The 18070-nt window shown below is 36.1% G+C and overlaps 1 long non-coding RNA gene across 2 annotated transcripts; it reads right to left on the bottom strand.

The window, feature by feature from the left end:
- Window positions 1-2606: 2606 nt before the first annotated feature.
- LOC140321599 (uncharacterized) lies at window positions 2607-15619 on the bottom strand. 2 transcript variants are annotated; one of them, XR_011918984.1, is made up of 3 exons: window positions 15529-15619; window positions 3156-3212; window positions 2607-3043 (listed from the first exon to the last, which is right to left on the bottom strand). It is a non-coding gene; the product is annotated as an uncharacterized lncRNA (long non-coding RNA). The 2 variants fall into 2 exon arrangements; XR_011918983.1 differs by lacking the exon at window positions 15529-15619 and adding an exon at window positions 12068-12111.
- Window positions 15620-18070: the final 2451 nt, after the last annotated feature.

The following is an 18070-nucleotide window of genomic DNA, read 5'->3' as shown; positions in this document are numbered from 1 at the left end:
TGGACAGTAACACACTCCTGTCATTGTGTTGCACTGTATAATTTCTGTGCATTGACAGTCATTGAAGAATAGGCCGTCCCAATGCACTACATATTAAAGCATAACATGACATGCGTTAACTTGTGTGCGTTTACTCAACACATGGGAACTAAAAACTGTAAATCATCTCTTAAGGAGTTCTTTTAGCCAATGTGATTCTCATTTTTTAAATTGATTGTAGTTTTTTTTTAATAATAAACCTTATTTTTTTTCTGAGCACATGGATATAGATAGACATGTTTATGTATTGACTATGCTTAGAGGCCTTTACATCTTGGTACTTTGTTACAGTTGCACCCTATAATGGTTAGTTCAACTTACACTTTCAAAAATTTAATGGTAAGAAATATAAATGAAAAGCAGAAGAAGTGTTCAATCAGACCTTGCAGAATTGCTGAGAGGCTGATGAGACTATTCCACCGCATGTCCTGTATGGTTACACTTGCAGGACAAAATTTACATTTACCCGCTTAATAGTTTGTGCTGTGATTATTTCACTTTAGAAGCTCTGAGTAACAGCAAAGAAACAAGTCTATGAGAAAACCAGAACTGCACATATGACACATATACGCTAAATTCTAGAAATGCCAACTAGAAAAAAAATAAATGAAGAAAAAGTTTTACAGGCTATCAAGGGAAGAGTTTAAATGGCAAATAGTAAATATCATGTGCTGTCATGATACAGAAAGCATCAATAATCAATATAATAGTCAGAAGAGCAATACTAGGTTGAAACCTATAGCAACCAATTAAAAGCATGCCCAATATATTAGGTTTATTGCAGTTAAGTCGAACAGCTGTTAAACAGTCACTTTTAGCAAAACTTCTGACTTTTATAAGCTGTTTTAAGCAATAACTGAAAACATTCAGAAAGTTATTAAAACTATCCAGCAAACACTAAAATTGGAATAACCACTAAACCTACCTGGATCTGACATGTGCTGTTTAAATTTATCTTTCAATTCATTCTTGTTTGGCTTGGAGTGGCATGGCGAATCTGAAATGTTTGTAGTCCTGCTATTTTAAGGCTTTTGGTATGTAAGAAACAGTACGAAGCATGCATGGGAAGGGGTGTGTTTGGGAATACATCTTCTGAATCACATACAGGGGATCTCAAGTCACTGGCAAGAAATACAATTACATTCAACATCCTCATCTTTTTTAAAACTTGTTACAGATAGTTCTATGCCCTTTGATATCCTGAGACTTAAATACGCTCTACCCACCCACCACTCCCTTTATTACTTACAGGTTAAATCCACTTTTTTTGGACCTCAGGCTAGGCAACCAAATTTGGTACTCCCAGGTTTTGCAACTACTGGGTGAAGCCGCATCCAGACACTCTATATCCTATTATTATTCTTTGTTAAGAGACATCCCTACTGATACAGTTTCGGTGCTACCTTCTGTACGCCGCTGGGCTTCCTTTCTAAAAAACGTCCTATTCAGACACTCTTGAACTTTTGGAATTTTCTTGGTCATGTATCCGCAAAATAATAACTAGTGAACAGTGGCGGGACATTCAATTTAAAATAATACATAGAGCATACTATGCATTCAACATACCCCCTAATCCCCAAAATTCGGCATCTAGGTTAACAGCGTGCCCTAAGTGCAGCCTGGCTTTGGCCCCTCTAGAACATTTATTGTGGGATTGTCCTATTATTTCCAGGTTTTGGACTAAAGTTTTTGTTTTCTCATACTCATTCACTGGACAAAATCGTCCATTTTGGCCCCAATTACTTCATGGCACCATAGGGGGTACACCTACTACTGAATCATCAGTGACCAAATTCGAACACCTCTGTCTCTTAGCAGCAAAAAAGTGTATCCTTAAGGTGTGTCTGGAACCCAATCCCACAGGTATCTCCCAGATGATGCAATATCTCCAAGATTTATTGATTATAGATAAAACTGAAGCCACTCAGCACCGGGATACTTATCCACAAAAATTGTTTGGCACTTGGATGCCCTATTTGCCGTACCTTATCCCCATCCCAGCTGCAGGAAATGATAGAACTTTTCCGGCACACCACATGGAATGATCGCAGGGCCTTAGGTGCTTCCTAAATAGGGACAGGTCCAGCCCATCACTTCTATAAGAAATTGTTATTCGTCCAGGCAGGTGATTACCTAGTACTGTATTTGAATGCTGAAATTGTTGTAAACTTATTTTGACCATCTTGTATAGGCGAGACAATATGTTTTAGTAAGGTATCTGATTTTAGTTTATTGTTTTTTTGAAAGGGGTTTTTGTTTTATGGTTTACCCTTTTGTTTAGTTATTTTGTTTTTTGTTAAAAATGTATACTGTACTGTACGAAAACGGAAAATAGAGGCGGGGCAGTAGTAGTTACATGTGTCTGAATTGTACTGGCTTTTATGCATTACCAATTTGATTGTTGTCACTACTTTCTGCCAATTAAGATATGTTTAAAAAAAAAATAAACTTGTTACAGACCTCATTGATAAGCACTGTTCCTTTGTCAGACTGTGCAGGTAAATTATCCAATCTTTATAATGTGAAATGTGAAGTTTGGGAAACAACTCAGACTGCAGCAGTACGGCTTTCATTCAAAACACCGCTTTTTATTTATAAACTAAACAAAACTGCTTCATCTCAGCCACAAAAGAAAACAATATAAAAAATAGGAGGCTTACTATAGCCTAGTGGTGTGAAATTTCCGCAGTCCATCAGCATGACCCCATGGTAAGGGGAAGTCCAATCTAGGTCTCTTGTGTAGGTCCAATCCCCCAGCCTGGGGTTTCCACAGTCCAACAAACAAACAAAAGATCCACATTCACAGGAGCCCCTACTAGTTTGAACTTCCTACAAGCTCGCTCACTCACAGGCCACTTCCTCCCACACCATTTACACACTTGGACCACTTATGGGCTCTCCACCTTCCTGTCGGGCAGGTTCATTTCCTGGTCTGGATTTTTGATGAACTGAAGAGGCCCACCCAATCCTTCTCCTTCAGTCCGGAGTCCGGGTCCCTTGACAACTAGGAGAAAAAAAAAAACAGCAACATCGTTGCCTAATATAAAAATAGTCCCAAACTCCTTACTAAACACACCAGATCAATGTGACCCGCATCCAGATATAGGGTATTATACCTGTTATCCAGGATCCAACCCTGTGATCCTGTACAGAAAGGACATTGGTACTCCCTCCTAAAAAAAAAAAAAAAAAAATGATAGAATTTTTAATAGCATCTACTGAATGTTTATGATCAGGTGCACATATCTGCACTTCACATTATTGTTCATTGACATGATTCCTAACTGAGTGAGAATCCTATAAAATATGAACGTGGCACATAAGACTAATGTACACCTGCCCTGTGTTCTTTGTGCCATTCTGAACCCACAAAACACTATGCACATAAATTACAATTAGTTTACAGGAAGACTTATGAAGGATTATGAGTGCATACCATTGTGGAACACAATTTGCTATCAGTAAAAAATATTATGGCAAAAACAAACATTTGTCATGCATCATTTTCTATTTAACACTGTGGGTACACATTCTGCTAATGATACTGGAATAATACTGTTTATGGAAAAACAAAACATACTGTAATGTATCACTTTTGACTGACCAATCTGCTTAAAAATGTCTCCCACTTGTAGTTGTATAAAGAAATCCACTTGTATGAAGACCTTATGGGACACCAGCAAACACTTTAAAATTTAGTAAATAAAGCTGTTTGGAAAGACTATTAAATTGCTCATGTAATAATAAACAGTAGGTTTTTTATGTTTACATGTTTTATTCTTTAGCAGCCCTTTGGCTTTACCAAAAACCTTAAAATAATTTTAAACCATTTAACTCTAAAAATTACAGACAACTAATAATAAATAATAAATAATCTTTGGTATCTGGTCATGTTTAAGGATGTTTCAGAAGATTAAGATGCCTAAAGGATTTTAGATGCATGTCTGCAAGTCTAACCACCCTCTAATTCCTATCCCTAAGTCAGCCTTACCTTCAGTCTTCCACAACTGTACAGGCTCTTTTTCTATACTGAAAATTCATACTCTGATTCTACTGCATCCTGTTTGCTTCTCCTAATGTGCATTATAAACTAAGTCAAAGAAAAGCCCATCTCATTTTCTGGCTGGACGAGTTTCAGAGGCATCTGGCCTTTTTCCCAGCCTTACTGTACCTGACTCACTATTTGAATTCATTGCATTTGAGTTATTCCAATTATGGAGGCACAATGACACTTGGAGCTTCTTGAACAGTCTTCTATTTTTATAAAGCTATGTACAACCCCCTCCACTACCCATGATCTGCTGCATTACAGAAAGTCATTATTTAAAATCTCATTAAAATTTTGGTAAATGAGGGGAAGAAGAAAGAAAGAAAATAAAATATAGGCATTTATTAAATATCAGTTTATTGCTCTCAGCTGTACAAAGAAAATGCACAAGGCCAGTGACATGCAAAGAGCATAAAAAGATAGCTGACTTGGGCTGGCCAGTTATTTCACGTGAGAGTGGTGACAGGTGATTTGGCTGGGAACAGTATTTCTTGGAAGACAATACATCATAAACTGCAGTAGGACCCCAGACAGTAAATAGTTATATTCCCATAAGGCTTCATTGTGATTTCAGCAGAATCCTAGACCATGCACTTTAACAAGCAAAAAGATTCTAGTGGCATTAATGAAAGTGTTGTTAGAGCACTAAATAACAGTTTTTTGGGGGGTAGCACTGAGAGCATTGGATGTGTACAAACTCATGGTGGTGGATAAGTTTAGCTAAATGCTTTCCTCCTCTTGTAGCTTTGGTTGAACCTTATCTACTGAATTTATATAGCGCCAACATATTACGCAGCGCTGTACATTAAATAGGGGTTGCAAATGACAGACTAATACAGACAGTGATACAGGAGAGAGGACCCTGCCCCGAAGAGCTTACAATCTAGTAGACATTGTTTTTAAACCAGGGCAATTCGGTTACAGTCTAAACTGGCTACAAAATAGTTACTGAATTTAAAATATCATAGTCACTTATGAGTGCAATAAAAGGTTTATTTAAAGTGAACAATAGGCTACAAGTGCAAATGTTTATCTATGTATCATGTCAGTATAAGAAAGTTTTACAGCTGGATTATTTCTGTCTGAGAAGCTTGAATACACTTGATGAGTGACATTTCTTGAAAATGACATTTATATCATTACTGTATTTATCTTCATGACTATTTTGCTACTTTTACAACTTGTTCCTGGATAACAAGAAGAAACTATACACACAAGCAGTGTTTAGTTAGCAGTGATGATTTGCTTCATTTAAATCCGTGTAACCCAAACAGCATCACTATATACAAGCAAATCAACTATACACAAAGTGAATCTAATGTCATAACATTACTAGATAGGGTAGGGTATGGCACTGTCTGTGGGTAAATACCCCCATTAAACCTTGTCTTGGAGACACAGCAGGAAGTAAAATGAAAGAAAATGAATGAAAGTAAGAAGTTCCCTATTAGATAGATAACAGGAATCAACACTGGAACAGCCTAAATTGATTTAGTAAATCAACCCTATTGTGTTTTTTCTATGCATGATTACATGGCAAGGTCTGTTTTCACTGGAGTGTAAAGGGATGGAGAAAAATAAGGATAAGGTTGTATATTTCAGCACGTAGCACTTTGATAAATTTGTTGGAATGGCCTGTCTGAATTGACCTCTTAGCATCTGAGTGTAAGATGACCCTTGCTTTTTCAGCTGCTATTATAGTGAACATGTTTGCAGTAGGTCAAATATCTCTTGTGTATTCACTTTGCACTCTCAACCTGCAGCTATTTAATTTCCATCAGTTTGCTACCATGTAATACTGAGACAGTATTTTAGGTCAAAACGTTTTAGAATAGGTAAAGTACGGAAGTTAAATTCCTTTTTAGGAGTTATCTGCATTACCCTCTCTTATTTTACTGTAATTGAGATGTCGAGTTAATATTGATGCCTAAAAACCACATTGACAATGTTTCTCCAGTATGGTCTGTCCTTTTTTAGGGTCTTCTGCATTTGTCTTTTGCTTTGGCCTCTAACTGGAAGCCATAGTTTCTTAAGCCTTTTGGATAGACACTTAAGTTTGATTCAGACTAACTTTTCCCATCAATAACTACATACCTAGTGTCACCCAAATGGCAATAAATATAGGCCAATTTTTAGAAGAGACATCAGTTTAACATGTCTAAAATGAAACATGTAATAAGTACTTGTTTCCCATTAAATGTATCAGCAATGCCATTTTTTTTATCTCTGAATCTTGACTATGCTTCAAGATTGTAAACTCTTAAGGGCAGGGTCCTCTCCTCCTCCTGTGTTTCTGTCTGTATTTGTCTGTCATTGACAACCCCTATTTAATGTACAGTGGTGCGTAATAGGTTGGCGCTAAATAAATCCTGTTTATTTAAAATAATAATAATAATAATATGCTAGATAATACAATGTCATCAAGCAGTTGGTCATGGCTGCCTAATTTCTGCACACAGGTTCTTTGGAATGGGAGTTAACAAATACCAAGGCACACACAATAGCTGTGTTGGCGAGTATAGGGTTTTTTTTTTTTTTATTTATTTGCTGTTGTTTACGTTTTATTGTATTTGAAAGAAGGTAATATACTGTACATTGCATAGTCCAATGGGAATGGAATGTGATAAGATAAAGGGTAGAAGATTGAAAATTCAGAAGAACGAAAAAGAAGCGGAAGTCAGAAAATTGGGGGTAGGGTATAAATGTATTTGAACCATGGATATGGATCGTGGTGTAAATAATTGTGTGTTTCCCAATCCAAATATACCCCTGGAAGTTAGTTCTCCCTGTCCACCAGGGTAAACAGTGAAAGAATTTAAAGATTTCAACTGTGAGGTGGTGAAAAAAAGAAATTAGTTTTCCGGCTACAGGGTGATCACAGAGGAACATAACTGCCCTGTTACCACCCAAACATTTGCTTCCTTTTTCTCCCCACAGATCAGTTACCCTTTCTAAATAAATTGGCTGGGAGTTATTGTATCACACGTAACAAATGTTTGGATTTATGCTGATTGATTTTTCATTTAAGAAACATAGAATGATTATTGGACTGTGATTGAGGAGGAGGATGATTGGGTGAAAAATACCTTCATTCTAGAGTTCAGTTTTAATGTTCTAGGATCCCTTCCCAACATGAACATGATAACTCATAGAGTATCTAAGATATTTTGGTCCAGATGGTCAGAGAAGAGCTTTTCTTCAAGGAACATATTGAGCAGTAATTTAAAACAGGGAGCAGACAAGGACTAAACAGCACATAGCAACTGTGTTTACACTTGCAGTTCCTCACCAAGCAATGTCTGTGACACAGATGGTCACTTTACTTTCTTATGGGTATGAGACACGACTGCAGTAGTGTCCAGTGGCACTGGCTAATCAATGCCAATTCCAATTGGGAATCCTCCAACTTTAGCAATGTTCAGAATTTCAGGCACCCACTATAGACCAGGTTTCTTCCACTATGGCTTCCTACAATCAGTTGACTCTCCTCTTCCCCAACTCACCTCTTGGTTTCTTAGGCCTTATAATTTGCAAAAAATAATGGATGTTGAACGCATTCGTTAGAAAGTGTGATCATTATTTATGAAAATGTGGTTTCCCACGTGTCCAACTGTTTTTCTGTTTACCAAATTATTATTTTCTTTCTTGTTTAGGTTAACCATAAGTATTAACCAAGTAAGAACCATGAGATAAATTTTCTTTTATAACCCGGAAACGTTTGGATAGTGCTAAAGTCAGGTATTATCAATGATCCTGACAATGAAGGGATCCTCTTAATTCTGCATGTTCAGTTCATACTATCCTCTCTTATGTGTTTTTCTTCTTGTAGAAGGTCGCATGTGGTTTTCCAGCTGTTGTGGCCACAGATGTCTTCCCTCTGACAAATAAGGCATTATGCATTTTATTTGCTTATTTGTTCACACAGTTTTGTCCTGTAAGTCACATTTTTCCCTCACATAACAACATCATCTGTCATCAAATATTTAGTAAAAATGAGAAACCTAATAAGATAAATTGTCAGCACAGGTATCAACGCAAGCAAACAAATGTCACCAAACATCAGTTGCAGTGCAGCCTGTAGTGGCTTTTGAATTTTACTTTATCAGCTTGTCTTTTGTTTGTCATTATCAATGGCAATGATACCTACATGTATCTACTTTATGAGGGGGAATTGCAGCACATTTAATACAGCCAATTATAAAACCTCTACAAACACAAAAATGCAAATCACAACGTGGCTATGGTGAATGCCAAACTGCATGCACTTGAGGCTCAAATCTCAAAAGTAGCATGCAAAATTTTCAGAACAAAATGGCTCTTGATAGGGTGCTCACGTCATGGTCACCCTCCAACAAAAAGATATAGAAAAATGCACCAAAACTATTCACAACATTGAAGGACTGTATATACTGGATATACTTAAACCTTTTGCCTGTGTAAGTCCAGCGTAGATTTTCTGCTTGAACGAGCATCAAGTAAGATGATCATTAGTAGTGAGGATGCACCAAGAGACACATCTAAATATGGACACTGATATGTCACTGAAAAGTGATTAAATATGAATTCATACCTCTTAGAAACAGGATACTAGTGGACTTACAGAACAAGTCTAGTGGAATGTGACTTTTTGCTATACTATGGCCTGGATAGTTGAGAACATTCACAAACAGACCCCTTCATTGTTTTTTTGTGCTTCCTGGTAAGCCTGAAAAAAAAAGATTGTATTTACTTTATTTTAGATGTAATATATTAATATGGAAACAGTAAACTTCTTTGTATAAGTTACTTACCGATTTAAAGGATTTGTTCTGTGTTTGGGTATAGAGGGGCTGTGACTTGGGAGTTAGAAGTGTGTGATTTACATTCTTGTGAATGCTAGAGGCTACAAAGTAAACACAGCTTTATTTGACACAGCTCCTGACTTGTTGAGGAAAGATGTGTTTTTAGTTTAGATAGCTGACTGGCATGTTAAAGCAGCACTCACTAACTCTGCTGACTTTCCTTACTAATGAGTCAACTTGCTATGTGTGTAGTAAAAATAAAGAGGCATGCCACAAGACCTTGTAATGACTTTTAGGAAATGTGTCAAAATGTACCATAAAATACTGTATATTGTAAACATATGAATAAAATAACTGTGGTATTTTATAATGTTTCTTTGATGTAGATAATATTATAACTTTTAACAATATTATGCATTTAATAAACACTGCTATTTTTTTTACAGCTCTTTAATATACATATATATTTATATCTTTAATATCTGCATATTTAGTATATTGTCATATTACCTCAAGCTGAAATCTGGGGAAAATAAACATGTATTCATTTCCCCAATGAAAGGGTTAACTGGTTGTTTTATCTAGGTAATGATGAATAAGGAGAAAACTGTACCCTCTCCTTCCCTGTCTGATGCTTTTGAATGTGGGCAGGCCATTAGTTTCTCCCTGTACATTGCAAGACTGCAGGACCGCTGGTCCTGAATTTTACAGAATGACTTTAATGTTTCAACTAGTGAAGGATAAAAAAGCTTTAGGGGAGCAGTCATTTTGAAATGGGGAGTAAGGTACAAATATCCTCTTCATCATCAGTCCCTACGCAAAATGAGCATGGGTTTAGTTTTACCTGTCTCTCGGTGGTGCCTTTACTCTTATTTTGTCCCTACTATAGTTATTGCTAAGCTATTTCTCCACTTGAAAGATCCTCCAAACAGGAAGCGAAAAGAATGAACCCCAATAAGGACAAAAGCAGCCATAAAAACTTTACAGAGGCTCTGACCTTTGCCTTGTGCGATCCAAAACAAAATAGAAATTAAATTGGTTGGATTAGGGATATAATGCAAATACCTTATTAAACTGTGCAAAAAAAACAACAAAAAAACCTTACTTCTGTTTCCAGTTTATACTCTTGCATTATATAATATGTTGGTGATGTATGAATACTGGATAATAATATGTAATAATAATTACGTAATAATAATATGTAATAATAATTACATATAGAGGCCCTTACTATGGCTAAGTATTACTGCACAGTGCTTGTGTATTGCTGATCGGCTTTTATCACTACATGTCTCCAGACAAATACACTATACAATCTGCATGTTGTAAGGATATGAAATGCCCACACTATTACAAGCTGCCATTGAACATTTGTGAACTTTTGCCTAGAGTTTTGGTCACAAGAGACAATCAGGAACAGGGCTTTTGCATTATTAACAATGAAGATGTGTTTTCAATATGTATGTGATTTGATACTTCAGACACATCCTTTATTAATTTGTATAAATTATCAATTTAAATCATGGGTCCAATTAAAATCTCTATTTGTCATTACAGGGGCACTGGAAAGGCCTGTTTTACAACTGTAGGAAGTTGTAAATTGCCTTCTAATTTGGGAACCTGCATGAAGCAGCCCCCGGTACCACCCTCCCTGTTTAGTTTTGATATACTAGGTTTATTTTGTGTATGTCCATATTGCATAGGATGATGTTAGTGCCACTATTTATTTGTCTCTTATATATATATATTTTTTTTTCTTGTGTTTAAATAGGCTTTTAGAGTTTGAATGGATTGGAACAATAGGTAAGATTATCAGATATGATCATTCATTGCAATGGTTTATTTAACTAAAAAAAGATGTTGTCATAGGTTTTCTTTTTTATGTTGAAACAATGCCTCCAAATATCAGTGACACACGTTTGGTGGTCCTCTCCCTTATAATTTCCAGGCAATGGAATGACTATGCCCACCCCTGCTGCTTACACTGTGCTGTAAGAAAACACAGCCCACATGCTGTCACAGTCTTTGGTGGGTCCATCTGGAAGGGACCACACTAACACAGTAAGGTATAACGGAGTCATGAAGAATTCCAGCGGTTGTAAGATGTAGTCTCACTTTAGAAATCAAAATAAACTTTACAACACAGAGCAAAATACAATGAATCACTTTTAGACATACAGTGCCATTTCAGTTGTGTAATATGGCTAGGGTAATGCAAGATAATTGGTGTCTTGCTGGCAAAACTGACCATCAAAGATTAGGTTGTCATCAGGTTATAATGAGAGGCACCATCAACCTATTATGGTCAGTCCACTTGGCACTATGCTCTGCTCCTTTAACTCCCATTGCAGTGTGCAAAGTAGACTGCAAAATATATTTACAGCATTCAAACTATATACCAGGAATAGTTTCAATGTATTTAGCAAACTAATTAATATGAACTTGTTATATAAAGGTTTGTGATTATCTAGATGACATAACCTTTTATACCATTGCAAAAAAATATAATTTAAATTTGTATTTGTTCAGTACCATGGACAGGGAAACTACACTAAATTAAATAAAATATATTGAATGAGTATTTACAAGCAAATTCTTGTATATTATAATTAGCTTTCATACTGGTACTGGAATATATGCATTAAGGCTGCAGAACATTGATAATATATTAGATATTTTATTAGCAGTAAATAGATAAATAAAAAATTATTCCCTCCTCTGTAAAGATTGAAATGAATATCTACATAAGAACAGCTGAAGTGCATGTTTTAGCATTTTTTTTAAATATATACCTTTGCTATACATAGTGTATCTAAACCTATATCTAACCCAAGAAAAAAAATGTAATATAATTCACCTTGTAATGATGTAATGCCTACAACAGCTTTCTTTTTATGTCTTTTTTTTTCTTCCTGCCACTAACACACTTTCACTCTTACAGTCATACTGCATTGATGGCGGAGCAGTGTTGTCACAATTATAATAATCTTCTCATCATCTCAATGAGTATCTTCTTAAGAATTGGCAATCAGTTCTCTGTTTTCACAGAATTGGGAACTATGCAAACTGATACCTGTCAGCACAGGCAGAGAGTTATTAGCTCACCAGGTATTTTTCAGCACAGAAACAGCAAAACACTTAGAGAAAAATATAACAAAAAACAAGGAAACAAACAAAAAAAGATGATTGTTATAGTTACCAGCTAACTTTCAGGTAGGCTTTACATCTGTGGCTTGCATTGAACCATAATAAAATCCCCGTTCTGATGTAAATCTGTGCAATGCAGAGTAACCCATTATTAGCACAGGTGCAAATAAAAAATGCATATTTATAGGACAGGGTTGGGGTGGTGGGAAGGTGGGTAAGTAAGAAGTAGGCCCGGACATTAGATCAAGTTCAGGGCTGGTGGATTTGCTGAGAAACGCGTGGGGTGGAGCACAATGGGTGCTGTGAAAAGATGGGGAGGCGACATTAGGTGCATATGCATTAAAATTTTTAGTCGAAAGCTCAATAAAGCTGTTGTGTTTTGATTTTAAAATCTTTAAAGGTTTTGGACAAGGCATACCAAGAGCTACTTCACAGCCAGAGACATGTTTTTTTCAGAGGTTATCTCCTTTCTCAGACTGTCATCCCATTCTGCAATGTGCATTGTAGATCCAATACTTTTAAAGATATCAAGATCAAATCATGACTGATGTGACTCTATCTTCAAAAGGAAACAAACACCAAAACAGACAGTTTCCAAATCCTTTCCTAAAAAGTAAACACAAAAAAGTTTAGACTTTAGCTGCAATTTAATGAACATTTAGAAAAAGTTCCAAATTCTGGTGGCATTGATTTTTGAATAGCAATTTATATTTTACTTAAGCCATAGCTCTTTTATAAAAGTCAAAAATAAAACATTAAAGGTCCATGGCTATTGTTGTCCACCTTTGTGCCTTTTAGACCAGGAGTTTCCCAAGAAGATATGGCAGGTGGCAGAATGGTGGAGATGGGCCTACATGCATGAGTGCTTACAAAGACTACCTCTGAATAGGAAAGGCTATTCAGTTTCCATATATTTGGGTGATATTAGATATATTCTTCTGGAGAGTGAATGTGGCAATCCCGAGGGTCTATTACATCTAATTTCCACAAAGATGCATAGATTCCTGATGTGTTTTTCTTTTCATCTTCCGCTAAGTGTTCTACAAGGTAAACTACATACAGCATATTTACTAGGTCTGCAAACAGCAGCATCTATTCATACCAAGGCTCAGCAAGGAATGAGAGAAGTCATGTGAGCGGAAATAGGAAACTCAATATTGTATAAGGAACTCTTTCACCTTATCAGATCATCACACACAAAGGGGGTTTCAGCTTTTTGCCTTAATAGAGATAAAACAGAAAAACAAAAATGTAAAAATAAAACTCTGGTGCACATACTTAAAAACTGGTCTACAACAAAAACTATGTGATTGTACAACAATGTATTTCAGTTGGATGTAAAATTATCTTTCTAAAAAAAAATTCAAATAATTTGTCTGCCATCCTGCAGCACCTCCACCAAGAATCTCATGCACAGTCTTTGCACTTATAAGTGCCCACCAGGATGCCCCAGAAGTGACATCGCTACCCCTATAAGGAAACTACCCTTTATCAATCATCAGCACATAGTAAAGAAGTTCTGGCTTAATATCAAATAATTGCAGTTGTCAAGCACTTGTTTATATTGCCTATTACCTGTATACACAATGCAAATATAGGACCTAATAATGGTAATTGTTTGTACGTAAAAGTCTAACTTCAAGAAAAATAAACTACCCTTGCAGTGGGGCTCCTCTGCTTTGCAAAGGGTTAAATGCTCTTTTACCATTATACCATTTTACATTATAGGCAGCATGGTGGCTTAGAGGATAGCCTGGCCTTTGCAGCGCTAGGTCCCAGGTTAGAATTTCAGCCAGGACACTATCTGCATGGGGTTTACAGGTTCTCCCTGTGTTTGTGTTGGTTTCCTCCCACATTCCAAAAACAGGTTAATTGGCTTCTCCCCAAAATTGTCCTTAGACTGAATTAAAGACATATGACTATGGTAGGGACGTTAGATTGTGAGCTATTTGAGGGACATCTAGTGACATGACTATGGACTTTGTACAAGGCTGTGTAATATGTCTCGCTATATAAATCCTGTGTATTAATAATAATACTTACTATATCTATCACTCCAGTAGATTCTTCCTTTTTTGCAACCCAGTCCCTTCTCCAAGGTGCTCCATGCTACAGGACATGTGTTTTCTTATTAGAACAAAGTTCTAATTACACTGACAGAGGAACACAGTAGTCATAGAGCCCTTGCAGCCATTTTGCTCCATATGTTTCTAGGCCAGCATCACCCAGAATATTATATTTCAGTTTGGGATAGAAGACTACAGAATAAGAGTAAATATGGGCAGGTTTGCAATTTAAGGATTTTTGTGTGGAAATTATACTTGCTACAGTTGAAGGGACAATTCCACCACTTGTTCTGATGATAATTTTCAGGGGAGGAATTTCCCCTCATTTTTGGGAAATTTTCTTGTTTGTGTATAGGACAACAGTTTACATTTAAGATTCCAATTACTGTACAAAATATAAATTATTTAAAAAAGAATGAGGTTCCTAATTCCACTTTGACTGAAGTTGGCTTCTATTACTAAAAAACAAATCGATAAAAGACCTATGTATTAGAAATGGAATCTTCTAACCCAATGTATCCTCTGCTACCCAACAAAACTTTGGATACATTTTATGGACTCAAGACCAGAATTACTGATTTGTAAAGAGATTATTATTTTATTTTTGTAATGAATGTTGATAGAGTGGTTTAGCAAGCATAAATCATAGGTGTGGGAATAGGATATAGCTGAGGCAGATTGTTTCTAATGTTTAGTGCATGCAAACAGACTGGAATGTTACGTCTTGTCTGTAGGTGGTGTTTAAAAGCAAAAATTACTATGTACATCCAAGTGCAGAGTACAAAAACACTTGACCTTTAGCTTGCCATGAATCCACAGTGCTGTTCCATCATGCTGCTGACCAGTATACCTGGTAATTCACATTCTAACAGCATTACTTACAGTTTTTGATGGAGTCTCGCAGACAAATTGTGTTCATAGGTGGCTAAGCCCTCATACTGTTTTTCATTAAAGTGTATTTCTAGCTAACCTTCTTTTTAGTTATGGATAAAATTGTGAGGGTTTACAAATCCTGTTTTTATTCCAGACTGTGTCCCATATACAGATGAATAATCTCTCTTTCTCTATTTGTCCTGATGACTATTCACATTTTATGGTTGTCAGGGGACCAGGAGGTGAGGGTAAGGACATTCATTACACTGACAATTGTCTAAGCAGGGATTTTTCATCCCAGAGGTACAAGTAAAACTCGGTACAAGTAAAACAACAGGATCTAAAGTGGAAATATGGGCAAAATAAAAAATACATATAAAAAAAAATACACTGAGTGCTAAATATCTAAAAAAATCTAAATATCTAAAAAATATATAAATTCATGTAACTGCAGCTGAGAAAAAAATATTTCTTCCTACAGTGAAATCCCCAAATTTAAGGAGAAAAGCACACATGTTATGTTCCCTCCAGGAATGAAGAATATTACTATTTCTACAAAGGTGTAGGGACCTACCTTGCTTTTCCCCTGTTCTCCCTCTTACACAATATTCGTGCTGCTGTCTATAAATAAATTGAAGGAATTGCTCTGTCACAATGCCAAGGGCAATTCTGACAGTTATATACTGTAGTTAGCTGTGTGTGACAGTGAGAACTTTATATTGTTGGGTGATAGTGACAACTGTATAAACAAACAGTAACCACTGTCACAACAGGACTGGAATCTAGAAAAACATGTGAAAAGAAAGCCTATAGAATATTTAACTAGCCAACAATGGCTGGGACCATGGAACACAGTAGCATTTGGTCATTGTACTAAAGAACGGGTATTCAATATGAAGAGTTCATGAAGTTCCATAAACTAATTTAGCAAGTAGCAGAGGAACCTGCTAACCTCTGATGGATCTTTTCTACGAGTACTATACAAAATACTATATGATGGGAGATGAAACAGCCTAGTATTTAAAAGCTGGTAATATGAGGCAAAACACAGAAAATGCCTTTGGATGTTCACACATTTTCCCAGTCTCTCAGTGTAACATGGTATGAGTTTCATCAGTCTCTGATTTATCACAGCTATTATTTATAAAAAGCTAGACAATTGATATATATTAAAAAATGGCCAATGAGAATGCTACTCTGGTTTACGCCCTCATACTTGGATTAGGTACAAGCTCTAAACTAATGAAGGCATAAGACATGTAAGCTCATTGACCAGGTAAACAGTATGGAATATTCCTACTGGCTGCTGGCTGTAAGGGGGAATCGATTATATAAGACCGAGGAATCATCTTCAATCTCTGGAGATCAGTCTCTTCTCACCAAGTAGTGAGATGTCCCAACAGCAAACGAGGGACAATCTCCCCAATTAGAATACAAACATCAATATAACCCCAGCAGGACCTCTTGTTCTATCCAATTCATTCTCTATAACTGGAGCTGGAGTTGGGCTTTAAATATATTTTCCCATAGCAACCAAATAAAATTAAATCTTCTGAACATTAAACAGTAACATAAAGATTCTAGGTGTTTACCATGGGTTACATCATTGATTAAGGTCATTATATTCCATTTTAAAATGTTTAAATATTCATTTATTTTTAAAAATACATTTTATTGTGGTTAACCATCAGTAATATAATTACCAGCAAAATAATTGAACATGACTGAAAACAAGAAATAATACAGTCTTTTAGTGCAAAGAAAATGATTACAAGATCACACATATAAACAATGAATAATTGCTCTTGCACTTTTTCTTATTTCGTTACCCAGACATTTCACAGAAAACATTCATTTTATACCATCAGTATCAGGTTAGTATTTAGTCATTTACAACACTTTGATCAGTGGATGTCTTTCTAGGGAAATATTCATTTTAACTGCACAATAGTTGTTACAGAAAACCTGAACCTAGATATGACTATAACATATTAGATTTACCATTAAATAGCATTAAATATCATCATACAATCATCTGTAGTCATGCCCAAATTGTCCAACAAAAGACATTTTGTCTAAGGTTTCTATCTGAAATTATTTTCATTTCAAGCTCTACAACACAGCTATAGTAAAGGATTATTTGACATTTATTCCCCTCCTTTTATGAAAAATATTGCAGTGGAAATTAATACATTTTGTAGGTCACTTGATTTGGAAAATGACATAACCACAATGACATAACCGTTTGTTATAACACAATGAAGTTACTGTCAGGCTTGTAGAGTTCTGTTGTGTTCATTGGTGAAGGTAGACAATACAGCAGATTGTCCGAGCATTGGTGACCTGGGGATGGAATTATGGTGTGGGCACCATGTACCATGTCCCATTTATTGACACTGGTACTGGGGATTTCTGTACAGTTCAGTGTTTCAGAGGTGAAAGTAGAGAACTGTGGTATAGGGCATGAACTACCAAACTCACAGCAGAAAAGTTCAAGTATTAAAATGAAATGCCCTTAACATAATGACATGAGGGTGATTCTTAGGATGGGTAAGATGTGAGGTAATAACGATGTTATGCGCCTGGTTTATTAAAGCTCTCCAAGGCTGGAGAGGATACACTTTCATCAGTGAAGCTGGGTGACCTAGAAAACCTGGAATGGATTTCCTAACAGTCACCTGCTATTTGTTAGCAAATGTTTTCAATCCCGGACCGGATCCATTCCAGGTGTGCTGGATCACACAGCTTCACTGACAAAAGTGTATTCTCTCCAGCCTTGAAAAGCTTTATTAAACTTAGGCCCTATAGGTGCAACATATGAATTGCAGTGATAGCAATACTAGACCAGTAGATGGTCTTTATCTACATACTTGTGAAGGTTGGTGACTCAAGGCTTTGAAGCAAAATCATTTTATTTTGGGCCTGATTTATTAAAGCTTTCAAAAACTGTAGAATTTAGTATCTTGGGAGAACCTGTGTGATCCAGCAAACACAGAATGGATTTCCTAACATTAATTTGCTATCGGTTCGTAAATGTTTTAAATACTGTATCAGATACATTTCAGGTTTGCTGGTTCGCCCAGGATAGCCTATCTTCTCCAGTCTTGAAGAGCTTT

The sequence above is a fragment of the Pyxicephalus adspersus genome, chromosome 1 (assembly GCF_032062135.1).
Source record: "Pyxicephalus adspersus chromosome 1, UCB_Pads_2.0, whole genome shotgun sequence".
NCBI classification, from domain to species: domain Eukaryota; kingdom Metazoa; phylum Chordata; class Amphibia; order Anura; family Pyxicephalidae; genus Pyxicephalus; species Pyxicephalus adspersus.
This window is presented reverse-complemented; position numbering and strand designations above follow the sequence as displayed.